The sequence below is a fragment of the Podarcis bocagei genome, assembly GCF_964188305.1.
Source record: "Podarcis bocagei genome assembly, chromosome: 9".
In the NCBI taxonomy this organism is placed as follows: Eukaryota; Metazoa; Chordata; class Lepidosauria; order Squamata; family Lacertidae; genus Podarcis; species Podarcis bocagei.
The window spans coordinates 25,208,239-25,231,895 of NC_138134.1; positions in this window are offsets into that span (position 1 = coordinate 25,208,239).

The window sequence follows — 23,657 nt, forward strand, 5'->3', positions numbered from 1 at the left end:
CAATGAAAAGAGGCATGAGCTTTGCGAAAATGCCGGAGGGTATTCTCCCTCGGGCTTGAAGCTGTCAATCCTTTTCTTGAAGGCCCAGCTCAGAAGCACCTGCAAGATTGACAGAGAGGAGGAGAGGGGTGAAATTAGACGTCATAAGGGGAAACCAGCTGGTCTCTAGTCGGTTTGCTGCACAGCTGCCATCTTAACCTTCACAGTCAATGTCTGTGTATTTAAGCCAATCAGTTAAGCAGAAATTTGAAAATTATCCTTAAGTTCTCTGAATTTCTTCCCTTGCCATTTTCTCAAAAATTGCACACATGTTGTAACAATTTGCAGCATTAGGAAGGAGAAAATCCAGGCATGATGGTAAATTGGGACATTTGTAGATTAGTTTTTCATTTGCCCTTTAGCTGTGTACACACTATACCTTGAAAACACCAAACACAAATCCCTGTTAAAGAAGGAGAACTCTATTTGGTTGACCAAATCTGGCCAGTTTTATACCATAAATAGAAGGGTATATTCTTGACACGGAGCACATGTAGAGAAGACATTGAATGTGAGAAACATCTGTCGGAGGGAAGGCCGCCAATATTTGTAGATATATATGTGATCTCCTGCCAAGTTCTCAGACGGTGCCAATTGACAGCTATTAATTAACTTCAGTCGATCTTCACTGATTTATGCCAGTTAATATGATTTGCTCTTTGGCGGAACAGTTTCGGACTATGTTTTCTTTTCTTCTGCAAAGTTAGATCAGCCTCTGCTAAGACTTTCCTAATCTCAAGAAACTAGCCCTTGATCATTGAAAATATAGTCATCATGCATTTTGCCATTGATAGAATATTTATGCCTCAGGTAACCACTGAACAAAATGAGTGTTAAAAGAATTGAACTGCGTATTGTGTCTTTCAGTAAGACTTGGAGAGAAATCCTATGCCTGGCTACTCAGAAGGAAGTCCTATTGGATTCAGTGACGCTTACTCCCAGGTGTTTTGGCAGCAGAGGATCAATGGGATGCCTCTTAATCTACTCTAGCATGGATCTGGCACAGTTAATTCCCAGAAGCTTCCACTCTAAACCCCCACTGCCCTGGTTGCAGTAAACTGGTAGGGTTTAAGAAATGGCAACAGCTCTGCCATAGAATCTCATAGAATCATAGAATAGAATCATAGAATCATAGAGTTGGAAGAGACCACAAGGGCCATCGAGTCCAACCCCCTGCCAAGCAGGAAACACCATCAGAGCACTCCTGACATATGGTTGTCAAGCCTCTGCTTAAAGACCTCCAAAGAAGGAGACTCCACCACACTCCTTGGCAGCAAATTCCACTGTCGAACAGCTCTTACTGTCAGGAAGTTCTTCCTAATGTTTAGGTGGAATCTTCTTTCTTGTAGTTTGGATCCATTGCTCCGTGTCCGCTTCTCTGGAGCAGCAGAAAACAACCTTTCTCCCTCCTCTATGTGACATCCTTTTATATATTTGAACATGGCTATCATATCACCCCTTAACCTCCTCTTCTCCAGGCTAAACATGCCCAGCTCCCTTAGCCGTTCCTCATAAGGCATCGTTTCCAGGCCTTTGACCATTTTGGTTGCCCTCCTCTGGACACGTTCCAGTTTGTCAGTGTCCTCCTTGAATTGTGGTGCCCAGAACTGGACACAGTACTCCAGGTGTGGTCTGACCAGAGCAGAATACAGTGGCACTATTACTTCCCTTGATCTAGATGCTATACTCCTATTGATGCAGCCCAGAATTGCATTGGCTTTTTTAGCTGCCGCGTCACACTGTTGGCTCATGTCAAGTTTGTGGTCAACCAAGACTCCTAGATCCTTTTCACACGTACTGCTCTCAAGCCAGGTGTCCCCCATCTTGTATTTGTGCCTCTCATTTTTTTTGCCCAAGTGCAATACTTTACATTTCTCCCTGTTAAAATTCATCTTGTTTGTTTTGGCCCAGTTCTCTAATCTGTCAAGGTCGTTTTGGAGTGTGATCCTGTCCTCTGGGGTGTTAGCCACCCCTCCCAGTTTGGTGTCATCTGCAAATTTGATCAGGATGCCCTTGAGTCCATCATCCAAGTCGTTGATAAAGATGTTGAATAAGACCGGGCCCAAGACAGAACCCTGTGGCACCCCACTAGTCACTCTTCTCCAGGATGAAGAGGAACCATTGATGAGCACCCTTTGGGTTCGGTCAGTCAGCCAGTTACAAATCCACTGAGTGGTAGCATAGTCAAGACCGCATTTTACCAGCTTCTTTACAAGAATATCATGGGGCACCTTGTCAAATGCCTTGCTGAAATCAAGGTAGGCTACATCCACTGCGTTCCCTTCATCTACCAGGCTTGTAATTCTGTCAAAAAATGAGATCAGGTTAGTCTGACATGACTTATTTTTCAGAAATCCATGCTGACTATTGGTGATCACAGCATTCCTTTCTAGGTGCTCACAGACTGTTTGCTTAATGATCTGCTCCAGAATCTTCCATGGTATTGATGTCAGACTGACTGGGCGGTAATTATTTGGGTCCTCTCTTTTCCCCTTTTTGAAAATAGGGACAACATTTGCCCTCCTCCAGTCTGCCGGGACTTCGCCTGTTCTCCAGGAATTCTCAAAGATGACTGCCAGTGGTTCTGAGATCACATCTGCCAGTTCTTTTAATACTCTTGGATGCAGTTCATCTGGCCCTGGAGACTTGAATACATCTAAACTAGCCAAATATTCTTGTACTATCTCCTTAGTTATTCTGGGCTGTGTTTCCTTAGCTGAATCATTTGCTCCAAATTCTTCAGGTCGGGCATTGTTTTCTTTATCGGAGAAGACTGAGGCAAAGAAGGCATTGAGGAGTTCAGCCCTTTCTGTGTCCCCTGTTTGCATTTCACCATCTTCTCCTCTGAGTGACCCCACTGTTTCTTTGTTCTTCCTTTTGCTGCGGACATACCCATAAAAGCCTTTTTTGTTGCTTTTAACCTCTCTAGCAAGCCTGAGTTCATTCTGTGCTTTAGCTTTTCTGACTTTGTGTCTACACGTGCTGGCTATTTGATTGAATTCCTCTTTGGTGGTTTCCCCCCTTTTCCATTTTTTGTACACATCCTTTTTTAATCTTAATTCAGTTAAAAGTTCTTTAGATAGCCACCCTGGCTTCTTTAGGCACCTTCCATGTTTCCGTCTCATTGGTATTGCCTGACATTGTGCTTTTACTATCTCCCTCTTAACAAACTCCCAGCCATCATGAACTCCCTTTCCTTTTAGTATTGCTGTCCATGGGATCTCACCCAGTACTTCCCTAAGTTTTATGAAGTCGGCTTTCTTAAAGTCAAGAAATTGAGTCCTAGTATGCTTGGCTGCTCCTTTCCGCTGTATAGTAAACTTCAGAAGAGCATGATCACTTGCGCCTAATGATCCTTCCACATCTACCCCACTAACCAGGTCATCAACATTGGTTAGGACCAGATCTAAAATGGCTGTTCCTCTTGTTGCACCTCCCACTTTCTGGACAATGAAGTTGTCTGCAAGGCCAGTGAGGAATCTGTTTGACCTTATGCTCTTGGCTGAGTTTGACGTCCAACAAATATCCGGGTAATTGAAGTCCCCCATTACTACTATCTCCCTTCCTTTTGCATGCTTGGCCATCTGTTCCAGGAAGGCATCATCTATGTCCTCCGTTTGGCTTGGGGATCTATAGTAAACTCCCACAATGAGGTCTCTGTTATTCTTCTCTCCCTTAATTTTTACCCAAATGCTCTCACTTTGGCTTTGAGGTTCTAAATCTTGGATCTCTTCACAGGTATACACATCCCTGACATATAACGCCACTCCTCCTCCTTTCTTGTCTGGTCTGTTTCTCTGAAATAGATTGTATCCCCCCATTATTACATTCCAATCGTGGGACTTATCCCACCAGGTTTCAGTGATGCCTATTATGTCATATTTAGTTTGCTGTACCAAGAGCTCAAGCTCATCTTGTTTATTTCCCATGCTTTGTGCATTAGTGTACAGACATTGAAGTCCATTAATCATTCCCCCGTGTCTCTTATTTAAGGATTTTTTCCTCCCACCACTAGGTCCGCGTGCTGTTTGCTCCATTTGGTCTATGACATTTGGATGATCATCTTCATTAATTGATAGACTCCTACCTTCAGGAGCACTGTCTCCCTCCCCCACATTAGTCAGTTTAAAGCCCTCCTGATGAGGTTTCTGAGATTTTTGGCAAAAACATTTCTCCCAACCGTTGTGAGGTGCAGCCCATCACTTGCCAGAAGTCCATCTTCAAGAAACTGCAGTCCGTGATCTAAGAATCCAAACCGTTCCTGTTTACACCATTTGCAAAGCCAGCTGTTCACTTCCACTATTTTCCCCTCTCTCCCTGGGCCACGTCGTTCAACTGGGAGGACAGATGAGATGACAATTTGTGCATTTAGTTGCTTCAATTTCCTGCCCAGAGCCTCGTAGTCTCTTTTGATCTTCTGGAGGCTATTGCTTGCAGTGTCATTGGTTCCCACATGAACCAAGAGGAAGGGGTATTTGTCAGTGGGTTTTATGATTCCTTGCAGTCATTCAGTTACATCTTGGATCTTAGCCCCGGGGAGACAGCACACTTCCCGAGACATCTTGTCAGGCCCACAAATCACTGCTTCTGTTCCCCTCAGTAGGGAATCCCCTATCACCACTACGCGCCTCCTCTTGGGTTTGGTCGGGGTTCTTCCGTGAGCTGTCCGCTCCAAGGTCGCCAGCACATTCCCTGAGGACTGACTTTGCTGCTCGTCTTCATATACCTGATCGACTGTAATGAGGGAGAGATCCTCAAATGGAGTCTGCTCTTCGTCTTCCATGCTAGGGGAGAGGACCTCAAAGCGATTGTGTATTTCTAAACAATCAGAGTGAACCCTGGGCCTCCTACTTCTTTGAGTCACGTTTCTCCATATATCTGGCTCCTGTGTTGGTGAACTATCCTCCTTCTCAGGGGAGTCCCCTGTCTCCTCCTTGGTGGGGACGGTGTGCTCTGTTGCTTCCAAGAAGAGCTCCAGCTCTCTAATTCTTTGGAGCGTAGCTACACGTTCCTCCAGTTGCTGGACTTTGTCTTTTAAAAGGGCAATCAACATGCAATTGCTGCAGGTAAAGCTGCCTGCAACCTTTGGCAAGATGGCAAACATTGCGCAGGAACCGCAGGCGACTGCAGCTGTTCCCTCCCCTTCCATCTTGAGATCGTGTTGTTGGGGGTGGCTACAGAGGTCCTCCATCATAAAAAGCTTGAAGACAGGACAAATAACTCCCCCCCACACAAAAAAAACCTAGGTCTCCCCCAACAAACGTTTGAGACTAGCTCCCCTAAATCTAAAAGATGGGTATAACTGCGCGCGCCGCTAGGCACGCGCCGCTGCCCTGCAAACTCTGATAAGCTCCTCCCACAGCTAATCCCCTGCCTCAACAGAAACCCTGCCCCCTCTGACCTTTGCACAGGGAAAACAGCTAATCAGCCACAAAGAAACACACACACACAAGAAAACCCTTTTTGCTCCTTCTTCAACTGCTGCCCTGCAAACTCTGATAAGCTCCTCCCACAGCTAATCCCCTGCCTCAACAGAAACCCTGCCCCCTCTGACCTTTACACAGGGAAAACAGCTAATCAGCCACAAAGAAACACACACACACACAAGAAAACCCTTTTTGCTTCTTCTTCAACTGCTGCCCTGCAAACTCTGATCAATCTCCCCTTTCTAAGATTTCTTTGTTAAATTCTTAACTGATACAAAGGGATGGTAGTTGTCAAGTACGTTTAAAAGAATCTGAAGATGTTTTATTGGGGACTTTGACTCCAGTGTTATGGCTCTTGAGCAGTGCAGTCTTCCTACAGACGACTTGAAAATTGCTGAGGGCCTTGGCCGGCCACTTAATGATTTTCCCATCTGTTGTAGCAAATGTAATGTGCTGTGCAGGCTGCGGTATAACTTTTAATTGTATTTCTAATGCTTATTTTATTTTCTTATATATTGTGCTTTAGTGTGTTATAATTGGAATTCCATAGAATTCAAAATGTAATGCAATAAAATACTCTTTTCAGGAGGGACTGTGAAGCTATGTAGCAGGAAGGAATCATCATGTAAAGTGGCTACTTAAACCTCACAAATAAAAGAGAAAAGGGGTCTCACACAAAAAACAGAAGAGGATACAGATTTCCATTAAATTTGCATATGCTAATTTAGATTATTATTTTTGATTTTTGTAATTTATATAGTAATAGCACACCTCTGGGCAAAGTGTGATCCATTGACTGCTCAGCCCAGGTACTGACAACTCCAAGGTCCCTGTTCTCCCTCCTTATGGTTTGGGGTCTCCTGTTTGGACAACCCTTCAGATAGCTCATCAAATTAGAAGACTGTCATCTATAAAGGAAGACACATGGCCATCCTATTCATAGCAACTCTGAGCATCTGTTTGTAATAGCAGGAGGAAAGAGGGATGGTTTCCATGAAGCATTTTGTACTCAGGTATAGATACCAAAGTAGCAGGCTGTGCCAGATTTCTTCTTACCTCTCTCATCCTTTTACAGAGCCCTAATTGCAAGCACCTGTCCTTTCTTTCATTCAGAAATAAATGGTCCAGCTGGCAAAGGTACAGAGATAATGGATGTACAGAGAGATCAGCTGGCGTTCCAGAGCCAAGGAGTGCTCTGTGCTGCAGTATATGAATGACAAAAACAAATCCAGACAACTTAATACAAAATACATGTGCTCTGCCTTTGACTCTATGTCCTGAAGTCTAAGGGATTTCCCCCCTAACTGAAGAACGTTGGGAGCGCAATTCCTTGCTGGTGCAGAGCCTTCTGTGGAAAGAACAGGCTAAGGCTCTACTCCAGAAGTAGCCAATGAGGTGCCCTCTGGATGTTATGAACTCAAAGTCCCATCAGCTGCAGCCCTCATGACCAATGTTCAGGGATGATGGGAACTGGAGTCCAAAATCTGTGGAGGACACTTCACACAGCATTTGCCTGTCAGATAAATGGGTTGCCCCACATCTCAGTGCTTTCTTCAGGACAGTGCCTACTTGTGTATAGGTGGTATACATGCAGCTTCATTCCTCAGCAAATGGACTGGCTGACCATTTTGCCATGCCGTTGCCATGCCGTTGCTAGGACTTAATGTAGTTGCTAGGCAACCATCAGGTTTGGTGACCAAGGATCACACACACACACACACACACAGGTTGTTGAGCTTGTTTGTGGGGAGCCAATGATCTACCAGTGATCTACCACAGACATCAAGTGATCTACCGGTTGAACGTGCCTGCCTTAAATTATTGGTCCTGGTGTCCGAGTTACTGAGGAGGGCAGAGATCACTGTTCCTCCTACTCCTAACCAGGCTTGTTTATTGATTTGGAATATTTATAAAGTGCTAAGCATTACAACATACCACAGCGGTGTCAGTTAAGGGGAAAAAAATACAAGACATATAAGCTGATACAAACAGTTCTCCAAAGAGAAATCAGATACTGCCAGCTCGGGTGGAGAGGCTTCCCCTTCTTACTTCCTTACTTCCTAACTGCAACCAGCAGCCAGTTATGGTCAAATAGCACACCTGGAAGAACAGTGTCTCTTCTGTCATGAGCACTTTTGGCTTTCCATCTTTCTCTTTTTCCAAGCTGGTTCCTACATTCTGAAGGGCAGTGGAGAAACCTGAACCACCCTTTGTACCTTTGGACTGGCTATGCATCAGAAAATCCAAATGTTCTAAGTGACACAGAGTCCAAATTGAAAACTCACAGAAATGGCATGACCTCCCTCAAGCAAAGTACAACAAAACCCTCTGGGTCACCATTCATCTAAAAATGTGTTTTCTGTCAAGTCCAAATCCCGCCCCTCCTTCCCCAGCTCTGAAGTTGCCAAAGTGCTTTGTATCCTGGGCTAGATTGGAAAACACGCTTTATCTGTTCAATTGCAACCGAGATCTGCTAGTGAGAACAGACTGTATGTGGTAGTTGTTTTATGACTGGGACATCTGGTATCGCTGCTTCAGGTAGCCGGCTGTGCCAAGTTTTCCCCCCTTACATCTCCACAGTCTCATCCTTTTATAATCAGAAACATCTGTCTTCTCTTTCATTCAGAAATAAATGGTCCAACTGGCAAAGAAGCAGAGGTAACAGATAAACAGAGAAGTAGATGGCTGGTGGTGGTGGGGGATTATAGATCCAGGAGGTGCTCTGTGCTTCAGTATATTTGTCAAAAAGACAAATCACTTACCATTTATTTACTAGCAACAAGTAGGAATGTTTTGCCTTATTAATGTTGCATACCTTGACAGGGATCACGGTTCACGTTGCTCTGATGTGCCTGTGTGAAACATGGTGGAAGAGTTAACATCCCGTATGCACACTGTGCTTACAGCGCTGAAAGTTTAGGGGGCTGGATCAGTCTGTCAAATTGTGTCACAGAAAAGGCTAGTGTGAACTGGGAGGCACACAATGGAAAGCAAGTAATCATCTAGACCAAGGCAAAATCTTCTTCTTCTTCTTTATGAAAATAAATTATTATTTATACCCCATCCATCTGGCTGGGTTTCCCTAGCCACTCAGGGCAGCTTCCAACAAAATATTAAAAATACAATAAAACATCAGACATTAAAAACTTCCCTAAACAGGGCTGCCTTCAGATGTCTTCTACACGTCAGATAGTTGTTCATCTCCTTGACATCTGATGGGAGAGTGTTCCACAGGGTGGGCGCCACTACCGAGAAGGCCCCCTCCCTGGTTCCCTGTAGCTTTGCTTCTCGCAGGGGGGGAAACACCAGAAGGCCCTCGGTGCTGGATGATGGGGTGGAGACGCTCCTTCAGGTATAGTAGGCTCAGGCAGTTTAGGGCTTTAAAAGTCAGCTCCAACATTTTGAATTGTGCCCCGGAAATGTACTGCGAGTCAATGTAGATCTTTCAGGACCAGTGTTGTGTGCTCTCGGTAGCCGCTCCCAGTCACCAGTCTACCTGCCACATTCTGGGTTAGTTGTAGTTTCTGGGTCACCTTCAAAGGTAGCCCCACGTAGAGTGCATTGCAGTAGTCCAAATAAGAATAAGAATGCAGCCACCATGGCTGCCTGCTCTCTTTGTTTGCTACTAAGGTCCCATCTGCACTATCAGTTTAAAGCAGCATCATACCACTTTACAGTGTCATGGCTTCCCCCCAAAGAATCCTGGGACGTGTAGTTTGTTAAGGATGCAAATAGTTGTTAGGAGACCCTTGTTCCCTTACAGAAATACAATTTTCAGAACGGTTTCATTTCCTTTCCTCAAATGGGGCTTCAGTCCACATTAGCCTTCCTCTGTGTGGTCCTGTATCTGCACATATGTGCCAACTCCTAGGGCCCCCCAAACTCTTTTTTTTTTTAAATATAATTTTTATTGGTTTTACAAAGTTTTAAACAACAAACAAACACTTAAAAAGAACAAACATACATGTATAGTTTCATCCCCTATTTTCGTAAACCTCTTTTCTCAGACTTCCCCATACCTCCCCTTTCTGCATCCCAATGTCCATATTTTAATAGCAACTCCCAATTGTTACTCTCCACCTCTGTCCTCTTAGTCCTCTCTATAGTCTGACCTTGTGTCACTGTATCCCTTTGTTTCTAGGAACCAGAACATTTTAACATTCATTAAGTTTATAATGGTCCTTAAGATAGTTTTTAAATTTTCTCCACTCTTCTGCCACCGTCTCCATTCGTTGATCACGGATTCTGCCTGTCATCTCGGCCAATGTCATATAGTCCATCACTTTCATCTGCCATTCTTCCAGAGTGGGTAGATCTTGTGTTTTCCAGTACTTCGCGATAAGTATTCTTGCTGCTGTAGTAGCATACATAAAGAAAGTTCTATCCCTCTTTGACACCAATTGACCGACAATGCCCAAGAGAAAGGCCTCTGGTTTTTTAGGAAAAGTACATTTAAGTACCTTTTTCATTTCATTATAGATCATTTCCCAGAAAGTCTTAATCTTTGGGCATGTCCACCAAAGGTGGTAGAAAGTACCTTCAGTCTCTTTGCATTTCCAACATTTATTATCGGGCAGATGATAAATTTTTGCCAGCTTGACTGGGGTCATGTACCACCTGTATACCATTTTCATAATATTTTCCTTTAGGGCATTACATGCCGTAAATTTGATACCGGTGTTCCATAACCATTCCCAGTCAGCTGACATAATGTTATGACCAACATCTTGTGCCCACCTAATCATAGCTGATTTGACTGTTTCATCCTGTGTACTCCATTTCAGCAACAAGTTATACATTCTAGATAAATTCTTAGTACTGGGTTCTAACAATTCAGTTTCTAATTTTGATTTTTCCATCTGGAAGCCAATTTTCCTGTCCTGTTTGAAAAATTCCATTATTTGATGGTATTGAAACCAATTTTGTACCTTATGTTTCAGTTTCTCATGACTTTGCAATTTAAATTTATCTCCATCTTGTTCCAAGATCTCCCAATACCTCGGCCATCCGACCTCCATATTGAGTTTCTTCACTGCCTTGGCCTCCACTGGTGAAACCCATCTAGGGGTTTTGTTTTCCAACAAATCTTTGTATCTTATCCAAACATTAAACAACGCTTTTCTAACAATGTGATTCTTAAAGGTACTGTTAACTTTGTCATACCATAAATATGCATGCCAACCGAAAGCATTGTTGAAACCTTCCAGATCTAAGATGTCTGTATTTTCGAGGAGCATCCATTCTTTCAGCCAGCAAAAAGCTGCTGCCTCATAGTACAATTTCAAGTCCGGCAGGGCAAACCCCCCTCTTTCTTTGGCGTCTGTCAATATTTTAAATTTGATTCTGGGCTTTTTGCCCTGCCAGACAAATTTCGAAATATCTTTCTGCCACCTCTTAAAACATTCCATCTTATCCAAAATCTGCAAGGTCTGGAACAAAAATAACATTCTAGGCAATACATTCATTTTAATCACAGCAATTCGACCTATCATTGACAGTTTCAAATTTGACCATATTTCTAGATCTTTTTTGATTTCTGACCAGCATTTTTCATAGTTGTCTTTATACAAATTCAGATTTTTAGATGTCAAGTAAACCCCTAGATATTTCACCTTCTTAACCACCGTCAACCCTGTCTCCTCTTGGAATTTCTCCTTTTCCATGTCTGTTAGATTTTTCCCTAAGACTTTAGTTTTTTGTTTATTCAATTTAAATCCAGCTACCTGGCCAAACTGTTGTATTATTTCTAAAACCTTTTTCGTACTAGTGTTTGGCTCTTGCAAAGTCAATACTAGGTCATCTGCGAATGCTCTTAACTTGTAATGTTTAGCTCCGACCCAAACTCTTATTGGCCTCCCCAATAAAAATTGAGGCGGCGGAGTGCCCCCCCCAAGTTGATGGGCATCACTGCCTTTCTTTCTTTTCCATGATTGAACTTCATTTCCCAACAAGCCCTGCAAAAGAACTTGCAAAAGGGTTCCTGGATGGCAAGGGAACCTGGATTGGCCAGAAACCTCTGACATTGTTCCTTACAGCTCTTATGATTGGAGCTTGAAGGGTTCAAGGCCCATGGGTAGGCAAACTAAGGCCCGGGGGCCGGATCCGGCCCAATCGCCTTCTAAATCCGGCCCGCAGACGGTCTGGGAATCAGCATGTTTTTACATGAGTAGGAATGTGTGCTTTTATTTGAAATGCATCTCTGGGTTATTTGTGGGGCATGGGAATTGATTTATTTTTTTCAAAATATATTCTGGCCCCCCACAAGGTCTGAGGGACAGTGGACCGGCCCCCTGCTAAAAAAGTTTGCTGACCCCTGGTTCAAGCTACCTGACTTTTAGAAGACATCTGAAGGCAGCCCTGTTTAGGGACGTTTTTAATGTTTGATGTTTTATCGTGTTCTTACTATTCTGCTGAGAGCTGCCCAGAGTGGCTGGGGAAACCCAGTCAGATGTGGGGGAAGAAGGAGAAGGAGAAGGAGAAGGAGAAGGAGAAGGAGAAGGAGAAGGAGAAGTCACCACAACATTTACAATCCCAGCAAAACCCAAACCCATAAAACTAGCACATAGTTAACCACCAGAATGTCTGGCAAAATAACACTTTTAGAAAGCTTTCCTTGCTTAAAACATTGAAGTAGCATTGTTGCCCAACAATCTTCCTTAGAGAGACAGTTCCACCACCAGAAATAAAAGGCCCCATTTCACCATGTAGACCATGGGTCCCTCTAGATAGGGATGGGCAAATCCATCCATTTCCATTTCTCATTTTTCTCATCTTAAATTCAGTTCTCCACATTTCTGCATCAGTTTCTTTGTGGGGGGGGGGTTTCCATGCCTTGGCCCACCACCAGTAGCTCTGCTGTGTCCGGACCCACAAACTACAGCTCCCAGCATTCTTTCTGTGAAGTTATAACTGTTTAAAGTGGCATCATAGTTCTCTAAATGTCTGGTGTGAATGTAGCCTGGGAGTCAATATTTCTTTCCTGCCTCATTTGATTATTCAGACATCACTTGTTTTTATAGTCAGAGCTGAAATAGAGAGAGAGAAAATGCTTCTAGAAAAAAAAGCAAATATTAATACCTTGAAAACATTTCTTTCTTGATTTAAAGTAAGACAATAAAATATTACTGGATATATAATACTGCTTTAAAACTAATCTGTCTTACAACAGATGGTTGTAAAACAAGAACATTGTGCCATCATTAGCGAGCCAGCATGTTTAAACTTCTGAGTGTACAACTAATTTATCAGCTTACATTTAATAAAGGATTTAACCAAAGTCATATCTGGATCTCTTTAAGGTGGGTTTTTATCTCTGTATCCACAATTGTATGCAAACAGAAACCTCTCTCATCTATACATTCAAAAGATAACAAACACCCATCCACATTTAGATCTGGCTTGCTACCAAGTTTGGAGTTGGTGATCAGAAAAGCAGGTGTGTGATGAGAGATTGCTAAAGTGATTAAAGTTAGAGGATGTAAAGTAGATTTTATTGGACAGATATTCTTTCTTTAAAGCAAAGGGCATGATCCTACCAAAATTAAATATTTTAAGCCGCATTAGATTCAAATGAGAGAATCTTAGGCTGCAGTTCCGACTCTAGCTACTTACCTAGGATGGAGTCATTTTGAACTAAGTGGGACTAGCCCCTGAGTAGACATATATAGGTATAACTTGTTAGGCATGTGCTTACTGCTTCAGTGAAATCAATAGGCTGTAACCCTATGGAATTGGCACATATATCCTCAAACCCTATTGATTTCATTGAAAGAGGAATTGAACGCTCAACCAATGAGTGAAAACTTCACTCATTCTCCCTGCAGGGGTCTGCTTTGCCACCATGTTCCCCACAAAGAACACACTGGAGAAGCAGCCCAGAGCAGGATTGAACTCTGCTCGCCAGCTGATAAGCAGAGGGTTAAATCCTGCTGTCTGCAGGAGTTTGCTTTGCTGCCATGTTTCCTGCTGATGCAGAGCCAGATTTAGGTTTGATGAGGCCCTCAGCTACTGAAGGTAATGGGGCCCTTTATATGTCCAGCTGTCCTTTGTCAACCACAAATTGCCGCTATTTTTTGCGTTGAATGTATGCTATGTGGACCTAATAGGTATCTAAAGCCATTTGCACATAACAAAATATGTACGGCATTTTATCAAAGTAATTGTTGAACTGAAATACAGTTAAGAAGAAGTATATTAATAGTGAAATAATTATTAAGCTCTAACTTAAGTTTTTTCTCCCCTTTGAATTTTTTTGGGGTCCCCAAGAGAGTGGGGCGCTAAGCTATAGCTTGTTTAGCTTATAAGTAAATCCAGCACTTTGGTGGACAGGCAGGTGTGGTTTAGGGAAAATGTCCTTGCAGGTCAAATAAGACTTGCAGCAGGCCATTAGTCGGAGTATCCTCACCCCCGGCATTCCCCATTGAGCATAGCAGAACTTACTTCTGAGTAAACGTGCACAGGACTAGGCTGTTAAAAGTGCCTTGACAGTGCCAGAAATAATGTTCAGAAATAGTACTGAGGGGGGTGGGATTTTTACTGCCCCATAAAATCAGAATCTGGCACAGATATTTTCCGGAGAGGCTTTTTACAATATGTGATGTTAAACAGAAACTCATTTGGTGGCTTGAGTTTATCATACAGATATAGGTAATCTCAGTGTATATTTAGGAAGACCTTGATGGGCATTCAATAATATTAGGCTTAATACAAAGCTTTTTTGTTGTTTGTTTGAATTACATATGCAAGTATAGTTGGATGTGAATAATAATAAATCAAACCAGATCATTCTCAGGCATATCCAGTATCCTGAAGAAACAACAGAGCCAATTATCTGATAGTGTTACATGGCTGTCTTCTGGGCTGTTATATTGTGAGAGAGGCATGAAATCCCTGAGGATACTTTGAGTCCCTCTTACATTCTTGTTAGAAAGCCGAGAATCACAGCTTTGGTTTTTTTTAGCAAGTCTCTAGTCCACATTGTTGCAAGGAGAGCATGGAAGTGTGATAGCAGAGTGCTAAAAAGATATCTGAAATATTCAGAAACTAGGTGGCTGCGATAGACCTATGCCCAGAATTAGTGCCTTTTCAAATCACAGTGATTCATAAGGTGGCAGGCCTGGTTCAGAATTATTCCCAATTGCCAATCCTGGTTTGGAGATTGGAAGAGTACCGCAGGGCTGATGTTCTGTTTCCTTTCTCCCCCACCCTCTTTTCAGGAAGGGGTTTGCTGATTTCTGGGTCTTGACAGGAAGTGTGGCAATGAGAAACAGGATGTCCCTATTTTCATCAGAGAAATGTTGGAGGGTATGGAAGCTATGGATAGAACTTCCTCCTGCTTGCCTCCAATGGATCTTTCCTGCAGGCCACACTTAGGAGAGATACTCCTGTAAAGAGACCCTGGCCCACCTCTGAGTGGTGTAGGACTGTTTTGTTTTTTTATGGGGGGAAAAATTGGAAACACATGGAAAAAATGAAAACTTTGGCCAACGCGCCAAGTTTAAGTAGGGTAAGAATCAATCTAAACCCAAAAGTTTGGAGAATTCTTTTTCCTGCCTACGATGTTTTCAGGAGGGTTGTTTTGTGACTCCTTTCCTATCAGCTGCTTTCTGCTGTGGTGGCCTTGCTCCTTGCATACCATAAACCTAAGGTTGATCTGCAAAGATGCCTTGATCCTTACAGGAAGTCCTTACATCTGACCAAGTCTTGGAGCACAGCTGCTTCATTAGGTGGGGCTGGACAAGGGAAGTTGTCCTTCGTGCATCCGCTATTTTGCAAATAAGTTTTGTGTGACCCAGATAATGATCTATCACAGCTGCAAACCATGGCATCGAGACAGAGTTCAAGCCTGGGCGGGGCCCTCTGGTAGTTATCCAAAAGGCTCAAATACAAGTGGGTGGGTGAAATAATATTTACACTTACAGTAACCCTTTAGAAATGTAAAAAAAGTTTGCCTAAGTCCCTCAGGTTTAGACAGAGAACCTAAACTGTTAATACTGCCAAAAGCTTCTCGCTCAATTTTTTATGTTATTTTTTCCTATCAAGTCTCGCTGCTACAGCTCCGTTTGCAAAGAACAGGATTCCATCACACTTATTCATGTGGAACGGTAACAGATTTTAAAAGGTCCTACTGATATTAGCTGGGTCACATACTAGCTGTTGCTCAACGAATACAGGGGAAGGCGAAAAGGCCATAGCTCTTGCTCAGTGCTTTTTCTCAAGAAAAATAGGTGCCAGAACACACCATGAAGTTCTTACAGTAAGTCAGCCCTGAACACAGACACATTCACCGCCTGCGGAAGTGCTAAAAGCTTTGGCACGCTGTCTTCCTAGCTGGTTTGGGAGCCACCCCTGGTTCTGGTGCAGGGCAAATAAATGTGTCCCTGCCTCCCTCATTCTCTTAGATTCCAGTGGATGGCTAGGGCAGCTTGGAATGGCCCTAACATGTTATTTGATGTGCATGATGCGCAAGGCAGCTCACAACACATTTGTCATGATTAAAGGGAAAAGTGCACTGAGCAACTCACAATATAACACAGAGAAGTAGATTGTTTTCATTTTTGAAGCAGCAACTTCGAAGCAGGTTTGGAGCCAGATTCACAATGCGGCACATACTCTATGCTTCAAGTTACAATTTTCAGCAACTAGGAGATGTAAAAGACATAATTCTTATAATTAGCTCAAAAAATTAAAGAGTTAAATTTGTTCATAAATGCTAATAAAAATATATTGTTACTGATGGCGCAAGATGAGACTGTGATGAATGCATCCTCTCAGATCAGCTGATTATATAAACAAACCGTTCACTCTTTTTGGGGGGGATGTCGTGTTTTGGTGTGTCGACATTTTTTATTTTTTATTATGGCTAGGGCCCTCAAAAGCTGGAAGTGGCCCAGGTCTCTTTGGACCTCTGAGACAGCTTGGTCCTCTGCCTCCGTCGGTCAGCAAACTTGTCTTGGCTGGTTTTTGCAAACAGGATAATCTTAATGCTCTTGAACATTCAGCTCAAAACTTTCTGGAAACACTTGTTACATTAAACCTTCCAGGCCTAAACTAATAGACAACTCCATATAGCCCTCTGGGGTTTTCCCCACACCTCAAGTTCCCTGACAGACATATCGTCATCCACCCACATGGAACGTAATCAAGATTAACTACACAACGATTATGAAGTGTTTCTTCCCCCGATGGTTACATTCAGGGAAGAAATCTCAGCAGGCTAAGTCATGACTCTAAGCATTTTAATGTTTTCTTTAAAGCAAGATTCTCCCTTCTCCCTTTCAGTGGAAAATTCCACAGTGCATATGGTCTGTGATCTGTTTAAAAAGCGAGACTAGTAATTTTGAATCAGGTCCTATTACTTTCTCACCAGGTGGCTCAATTTGGCTTCGTTCATAGCTCTGCCATTCTTGCACAACCAACCTGTACTGTTTTCTCCTCCTTGCCATGATTTCTGAACTCAATAGGCTATAGGAGAGGATGAGGGTTGGACTTAAATGCAACCCAACACCATGGCCTGGAGGGACCAATATGCACAAGAACTGTCAATCCAGCTTGCTGAGGGACATGGGACAGGTCTAAGAGGAAAGCATGAGAGGAAATCTGAACCTGGAGGATTCATAGGGGGCAACTGGATGACACAGCACACTGCAGCCCCATGTAATAAAGCCCCAATAGATCCTTAACTTTGTTGCAAAATGCCTTGGGGAGCAGGTGATGGATGTGCAGCAAAGAAGGAATTATTAGCCCTTCTGCTGACACCAGTTTTTCCAGCAAAACTATCCACCATCCAGCTGCCTTTACACTACAGGGTTCCAGATCCACCGTTGCACTGCAACAGTGATGGGGTAAACAAAACCAGTGATTGTATGGAGGGGAGGTTCAGGGGGAAAGTGACTGGAAGAGGAATGATTAAACATTTCCTTCCCTCCTGTCATTTCCCCAATACAAATAACGCCTCCAAAGTATGCTTTGCAAGGGACAAAAGGATTCATTGGGGTTTCGACACACATGGCGTTGATTGTGGTGCATAGTTTAGTCTTATGAATTTTTGAAGTTCAGATTTTGTCTCATGCCCCAGCCATCCTTAACTCGCAGTTGTCTGCTCTCGCTCCCTCTGCCCACCATCCCTGGCTAACCTGCCACAACAATTGGGGATGCTTTTCTTGAAACGCTCTTTCTTCCCTTTGTAGAACCGTCTGTAAGGAAGGAAGAAAAAGGCTACCGTGTTTGCAGTGTTGGTCTGTTTCGCTCCCTAGGCATCCCTCCTCAAAAAAAAAGTCTAACATCTATTTTCCAAAACCTATGTCTTGTAAAAAGGATAAAACCCTTCAAAATAGGAAATCGAAATATTATCAGAAATTTATAAGATATCACATAAACTAATCTGTATAATACTGTGCCCCTCAAAGGTCCATACTGCACCCCTCTGAGGTCTGCACCCTAGACAGCCGCCTATGTGGCAAAATGATAGCATCAGGCCTACATGTTTGTGGACAACCAAAGCAGAAGTGGACTCTAAACCTTTGCAAGCTGTGTGGTAGTGTGTGGGTGTGTGTGGGTGTGTGTAGGTAGTTGAGGAATCATTCAAACTGATGCGCAGATAAGCCTTTGTTCTGTCATTCTGGACTGTGGTATTCATTGTCATCTGTTCACAGAAGAGGAGCATGGAATTATTGACATAGGGAGCTGCCTCTTCTAGAATTATTTTACACTAGAGGGAAAAGCAATGCCCTAGCAAAAACTATCCCTTTTTTGCATGTTTGAGGATTATTTATCTCATCGACTACACTGTAGTAAACTGATGGAAACAGGAAATAGCTCCGTGATGACTGATCATCCGATTAAAGTACAAAATACCTTCTGCAGCCAATGCTTATATACACATAGTTTTTTTATGAGCAAAAAAATGTGTGCCTTTAAAAAAAAAACATGCTCCCACCCCAACACCACCACTATATTTGTAGGAGTGAAGTAAAGTAGGAGCAATATAGAAACAAAAAGTCTATGGTTTCATATTTAATATAGAATAACCTATATGCATCAGTATGGGTGAAAGGGGGCAGTGCCTCCTGTGTTTTACATCGTATGTGGTTATTCCCAGAGCTTATTTCTTCCAGTGGGAGGGGGATAAGAAAAGAAAGTAGGAAGGCAATGCTAGACAAAGTATGTCTGCCCCAAAAGAAGTGGGATGCCTCGGGCCCACCAGGGGGCGCATTGGAAGATGGCCGACAATAACATCTCTCCGACCCACACGAGGTAATTAAGAGGCTGATATGGGGAGTATGCAGTCTCCCTTACCCCCCCCCCCAGGAGATGGGGGGGACTGCCTTGCGAGCTGTGTCCATAATTCACCCCTGGACTCGAAAGAAGGGGGTGTGGGCACTTGGCACGAAGCCCTCGAGTGAGGCCGGTCTCCTCTGACGCTGTCTCTAATCGTGCACTGGTTCGCATTAGCTCGAAAGATATAATTGGAAATATATAATTGGAAAGAAGCTAATGGACATACATCAAGTGAAGATCGGGAGTAAAGACTGCTGATTAATGGATCTCTGTGAGCGGAGCGACGGGCTGGACAAATAAATCAAGTGATGAATCATCATTAAAAGACTGGTATGTGGAGTGAAATGGAAAGGGGGGGAGGAAAAAAACTTTTCTTTTTTGCCTTATGTGAGTATTAATAACCCTCCCCTCTAGAGAGAAGAATCGTTGCATTTTATTAATCACAAACAGGATTTTAAGAACTGTGTGGAAGGAATTACTGATCAAAGAGAGGACTGGTAGAAACATCGAGGAACGGAGGAAAGTTTTATGACACAGTTTCAAATGGCGTCTCGCTAAGACAGACTTGCCTAAGGAAGATGAGGGGGAGGAGGACCAGGGTCATTGGAATGTGAATGTATGATTATCGGAATGTGATCTTGACCTGGCAGAGCCCTCTGAGATATTTTGGCAAGCCTGGAGAAATCAACGGACAGACTGAGGGAAAATTCTTTACGGAGGTGTGGAAATGGCGTCTGTCCTTTATGTGATATGGTTTTTGGAGAGTGCAAAACCCACACAGAGGATGTTTGCTTTCAACCCGCTTGTGAAGATTATCAGAGATCGCAAAGAAAGGAATATATGATAACAAGAAGATGAGGAAAGTAACAAAGAGACTATCTGGACAGAACTGGATAGAACTGTTTAATTAAAGCAGCAACATGAGTGATGTTTGGACTCCTTTCGGAGCTTGAAGTATGGGTGCCCCCAATAAAAATTTAAAAATATGGCTGTATAATTTGGAACTAATGTGATTTGGAAATAATGTGATTTGATTGGCCTGTTAATAAAAATTATTTAAGAAGAAGAAGAAGAAGAAGAAGAAGAAGAAGAAGAAGAAGAAGAAGAAGAAGAAGAAGAAGTGGAATGCCTCTAAGGTGTACCTGAAAATGCCACCACAACTCACTTGGATCATGGATTATTTGTCAGGGGCTCCAACTAATGACCAGCTTTCTAGTTCTACTGTTTTAAACAGTTGTAAAGATTCATGCACACAATAGGTACAAACACAGGCAAGCCTCTTCCTGTTAACCCACGGCATGCAGAATTACATTCACTGAGTTGAAACTCCTTGCCAGGATGTAACCTGCCAAAAACAAGGTAGCCTTGGCTTTTCCCATCTGTTGTTCTTCTGGTCCTGTTTCCCTTCCACCTGTTGTTGTAAAGAGCAGGACTTCAGGTAACCCAACTCGGTAGTCAATTAGTGCCCCATTTGTTATTCGCTATCTCTGGGATGGACAACACAACACAAGATTATCCATACTTTCTGTTTTGTTTTGCTGGACACTCAACCACACCACATTGATATACTTTTTTATCTGCAGATGATATGAAGTAGTACTAAGACGCCTCTGAGAAAGAATACGACCATAAGGAAAGCATCTTCTTGTGGACTACAATTCCCATCATCCTTGACTATTGGGGCTGCTGGGAATTGTAGTCCATAATATCTGAAGGGCACCAGGTTGTCTACCCCTGGTGTAATGTTTTGCCACCAGACCACAATTGCTGTGGGAATGAGAGGCTGGTTCCTCTGCACAACACTATTTCAATTTTTGGTTTGGCTGACAGAGAGGAAAAAGAAATCTGTTTCATATTTCATCACACAATATATTCTGTTTATTCTTCACTTGATAATAAAGAAAACCCGTGCTTTTAATGTGGATTGATTTAAACAAGGGAATTCTGAAAGTTTCCAAATCCTCAAACAACCCTTCCTGAATACTTAACTGATCCCATATTTTGCCAACGAGGAGAGGAAATTGCATTAAAAAGCCTACAGAATATAGCCATAGAAGAGACTATGGTTTTAGCTCTCTAATAGTCTCTAAAACCTGCTACCTTTCCAACTTTGGTATGTCTTCACAGGAAATAAAAACAGTAGTCATGCAGGAAGATGATTTAAGTTTCAGGTTCAAACGTAGTGGGTTGTATTTGACTAGCTTTTACTTGGAGCAGAACCACTGAGTTAATTAACTTGATTTTTTAAATAAAAATTCCTAATGTTCTGTGTGTGTGTGTGTGTGTGTGTGTAAGTAAAAAACTTAGGTTCATTCCAAATGGAAATGGGATTAGGTTTTCAGCCAAAAATCCATGTTTTTGCTAAAAGATTTTTTCTTGTTTTCTGAAATAACTTCTTGAATATTAGGCCAACTTTACTTGCACAGCAGCATTTCAGTTTTGTTTGTTTTTTAACCATTCCAAAGTTGTTGGGGTTCTGAACCTTTGCTGCTAAAAATACATTGGGATAACATCTCCTACATAAGTCAATATTTCAGTATTCACGTACTCCCAACACTGTACACACAACACATTTAAACCAGTTTCAGATTCATTTGCTGGTCAAAGCTCCCAACAATGAATTGTGGGAAATATAGTTCAGTGAAGGGATGATCTCAAAACAATATTTTTTTTTAGAATTATAGAGTTGGAAGGGACCATGTCTTGCTACTCACATAAAATTGCAGTTTTGAGAATTCTTGGGTGAAGCCATAAAAGTTAAAAAATAATCAAAGATTGGCAGCCCAACCTTATGGATGTTTCCTGTGTGTCAAATTCAAATAGTGACTGTCCAGAAAGTGTAGACCTCCCTTAAAGATTTGTCAAAGCCCAATTCTGAGTGTTTTCTGCAAGCACTTTCGGGCTCATTTAGGGACACATAAACACAGAGACATATTTATGTTATAGTACCTCGGTTTGCACCCTTAATCTCAACTCAAGCATAGTTAAAAAAATAAAAAAGTTAAAAGGTGGTTTGTTTTTTTCTGTGCCTTATTTTGTGTGCATCCGTCATGAGCTTTCCTTTTTCTCTACCTATTCCTGTTCTCCCAAGACCATATTTTGCTTACCTGCTGGATTCTGTGTCTGCAAGAACTCCCATTGGCTACAGATGTGTTTGTCTATATGTAATTGGAGCACCAAAGACTTTTTAATGACTTGCATTGGTACAGCTTTGCTAGGTCAGCTGAATTTTTTGCTCTCTCCCAGTAGACTTCTGCTTCTCTTGCTGAGCTGTGGGAGTCCATATTCTGGTAAGGATGTTTAAATAAAAACCAAACTCTGCTGATTACTGCAAGATACAGAGGCCTGGATAAAACCCACTAAAACAAGGAAACTGACTCCAGTATTCTTTTCAGCTGTAAGCATTTTTTAATCACATTGACTGATTGAGTTAAAAATATTCCCAAAAGCTGCCTTAACAGGCGCAATGTCATATTTATCTATGTGGTAGACAATAACTTCAGTCCACTTGGTTGGTGTCTTACAGTACTTCTTAGGATAAGTCAAGGGTACTTTCAGATGACACAGATTTAGGATAGTCCCCTTTTCTGCTGGGTAGGTGCCTGCATTGTTTTTTGCTTTTTAAAAAACAATAGTTCAATACGGTCATACCTTGGTTTTTGAACAGCTTAATTCTCAAATGTTTTGGCTCCTGAACACCGCAAACTCGGAAGCGAGTATTTTGGTTTGCGAACTATTTTTGGAAGCTGAACATCCGACGGGGCTTCCGTGGCTTCTGATTGGCTGCAGGAGCTTCCTGCAGCCAATCAGAAGCTGCACTTTGGTTTTCGAACGTTTTGTAAGTCAAAAAGATTCTTTTCGACTGCTTGAGGTATGACTGTATACAGAAATTAAGTTTTCTAACACTTATGTATGTCCATGATAGAAAAACATACCGCTAAACTGCCATGTTTTAAGAGGGACACCCCGGAATTACATTAGCCAATCCTGACTTCTGACTGGATCCTGGAACGTGCCATTTTTTGGTTTGGCACTGTGCTATGAATCAGCTGGGTCAAGCCAGAACACCAGAATGAAAGCTGGAAAACAGCAACTTTGGTTTGTACATTTTCACACAGGCGCAAGAGCTCAGGGCCAAAAAAGGAGCATCCCTATTTTGGTCCTCAGGAAGTTGGAGGTGATTTAAAAAAAAAAGTTCACTTGGACAAGTTGTTGCTTACTGCTTTATGTCACCATGGCAGGGAGGGGCATTAAAAAGTGACAGCCCTACAGTGATTTCCTCCGTCAGTCAAGCCTCCGATGGAGGCCAAACCTTGTCCCACTTTGACAGGCAAGAAAAACAGGAGCTCTGCCAAGTCCCATTTGTTGGCTTTCAGGATCCCTGGCCTTCAGTCCTGCCTGTGAGGCATCAGGCATAAGCCTGCATTTTATTAATGTTTGATCAGAACTTGTATATTAAAGAGGGCTTAGATTTTCAAAAGTAGATTTTCAAACGTTTCATGCCAGGCAGAGAAAACCTTGGCCATTCTCCTAAGACAAGGGCCCCCCCTTTGATTGATAGCAGAAAACAATTCTCAAAGTCGTAAAAGCTGAAAATACAGACTGAGTAATGACACTGACCCTACATGTTACAGAAGATAACAAAGGCAGAGATAAATATAATTAGGAATGGGCAAATAGTAAAATGATACCATGGGCCTCTCTTAAACCTTGAGCTGTATTTTCTAAGGCCAGAGGCAAATGGGGAAAAGCATCTAGCTGACACAGAAAGAGAGGCTTTTTTTGGGAAGTCTTTTTAAAACTGTTTCTTTCTTAAACTGAGAGAGTTTGAGGAAGAGCTAATGGGAAAAGCAGCTGGCTGAAGCAGCTTGCTGAAGGGGGGGGAATGTAAACTGAAGAGCCTTCTTTAAAAAC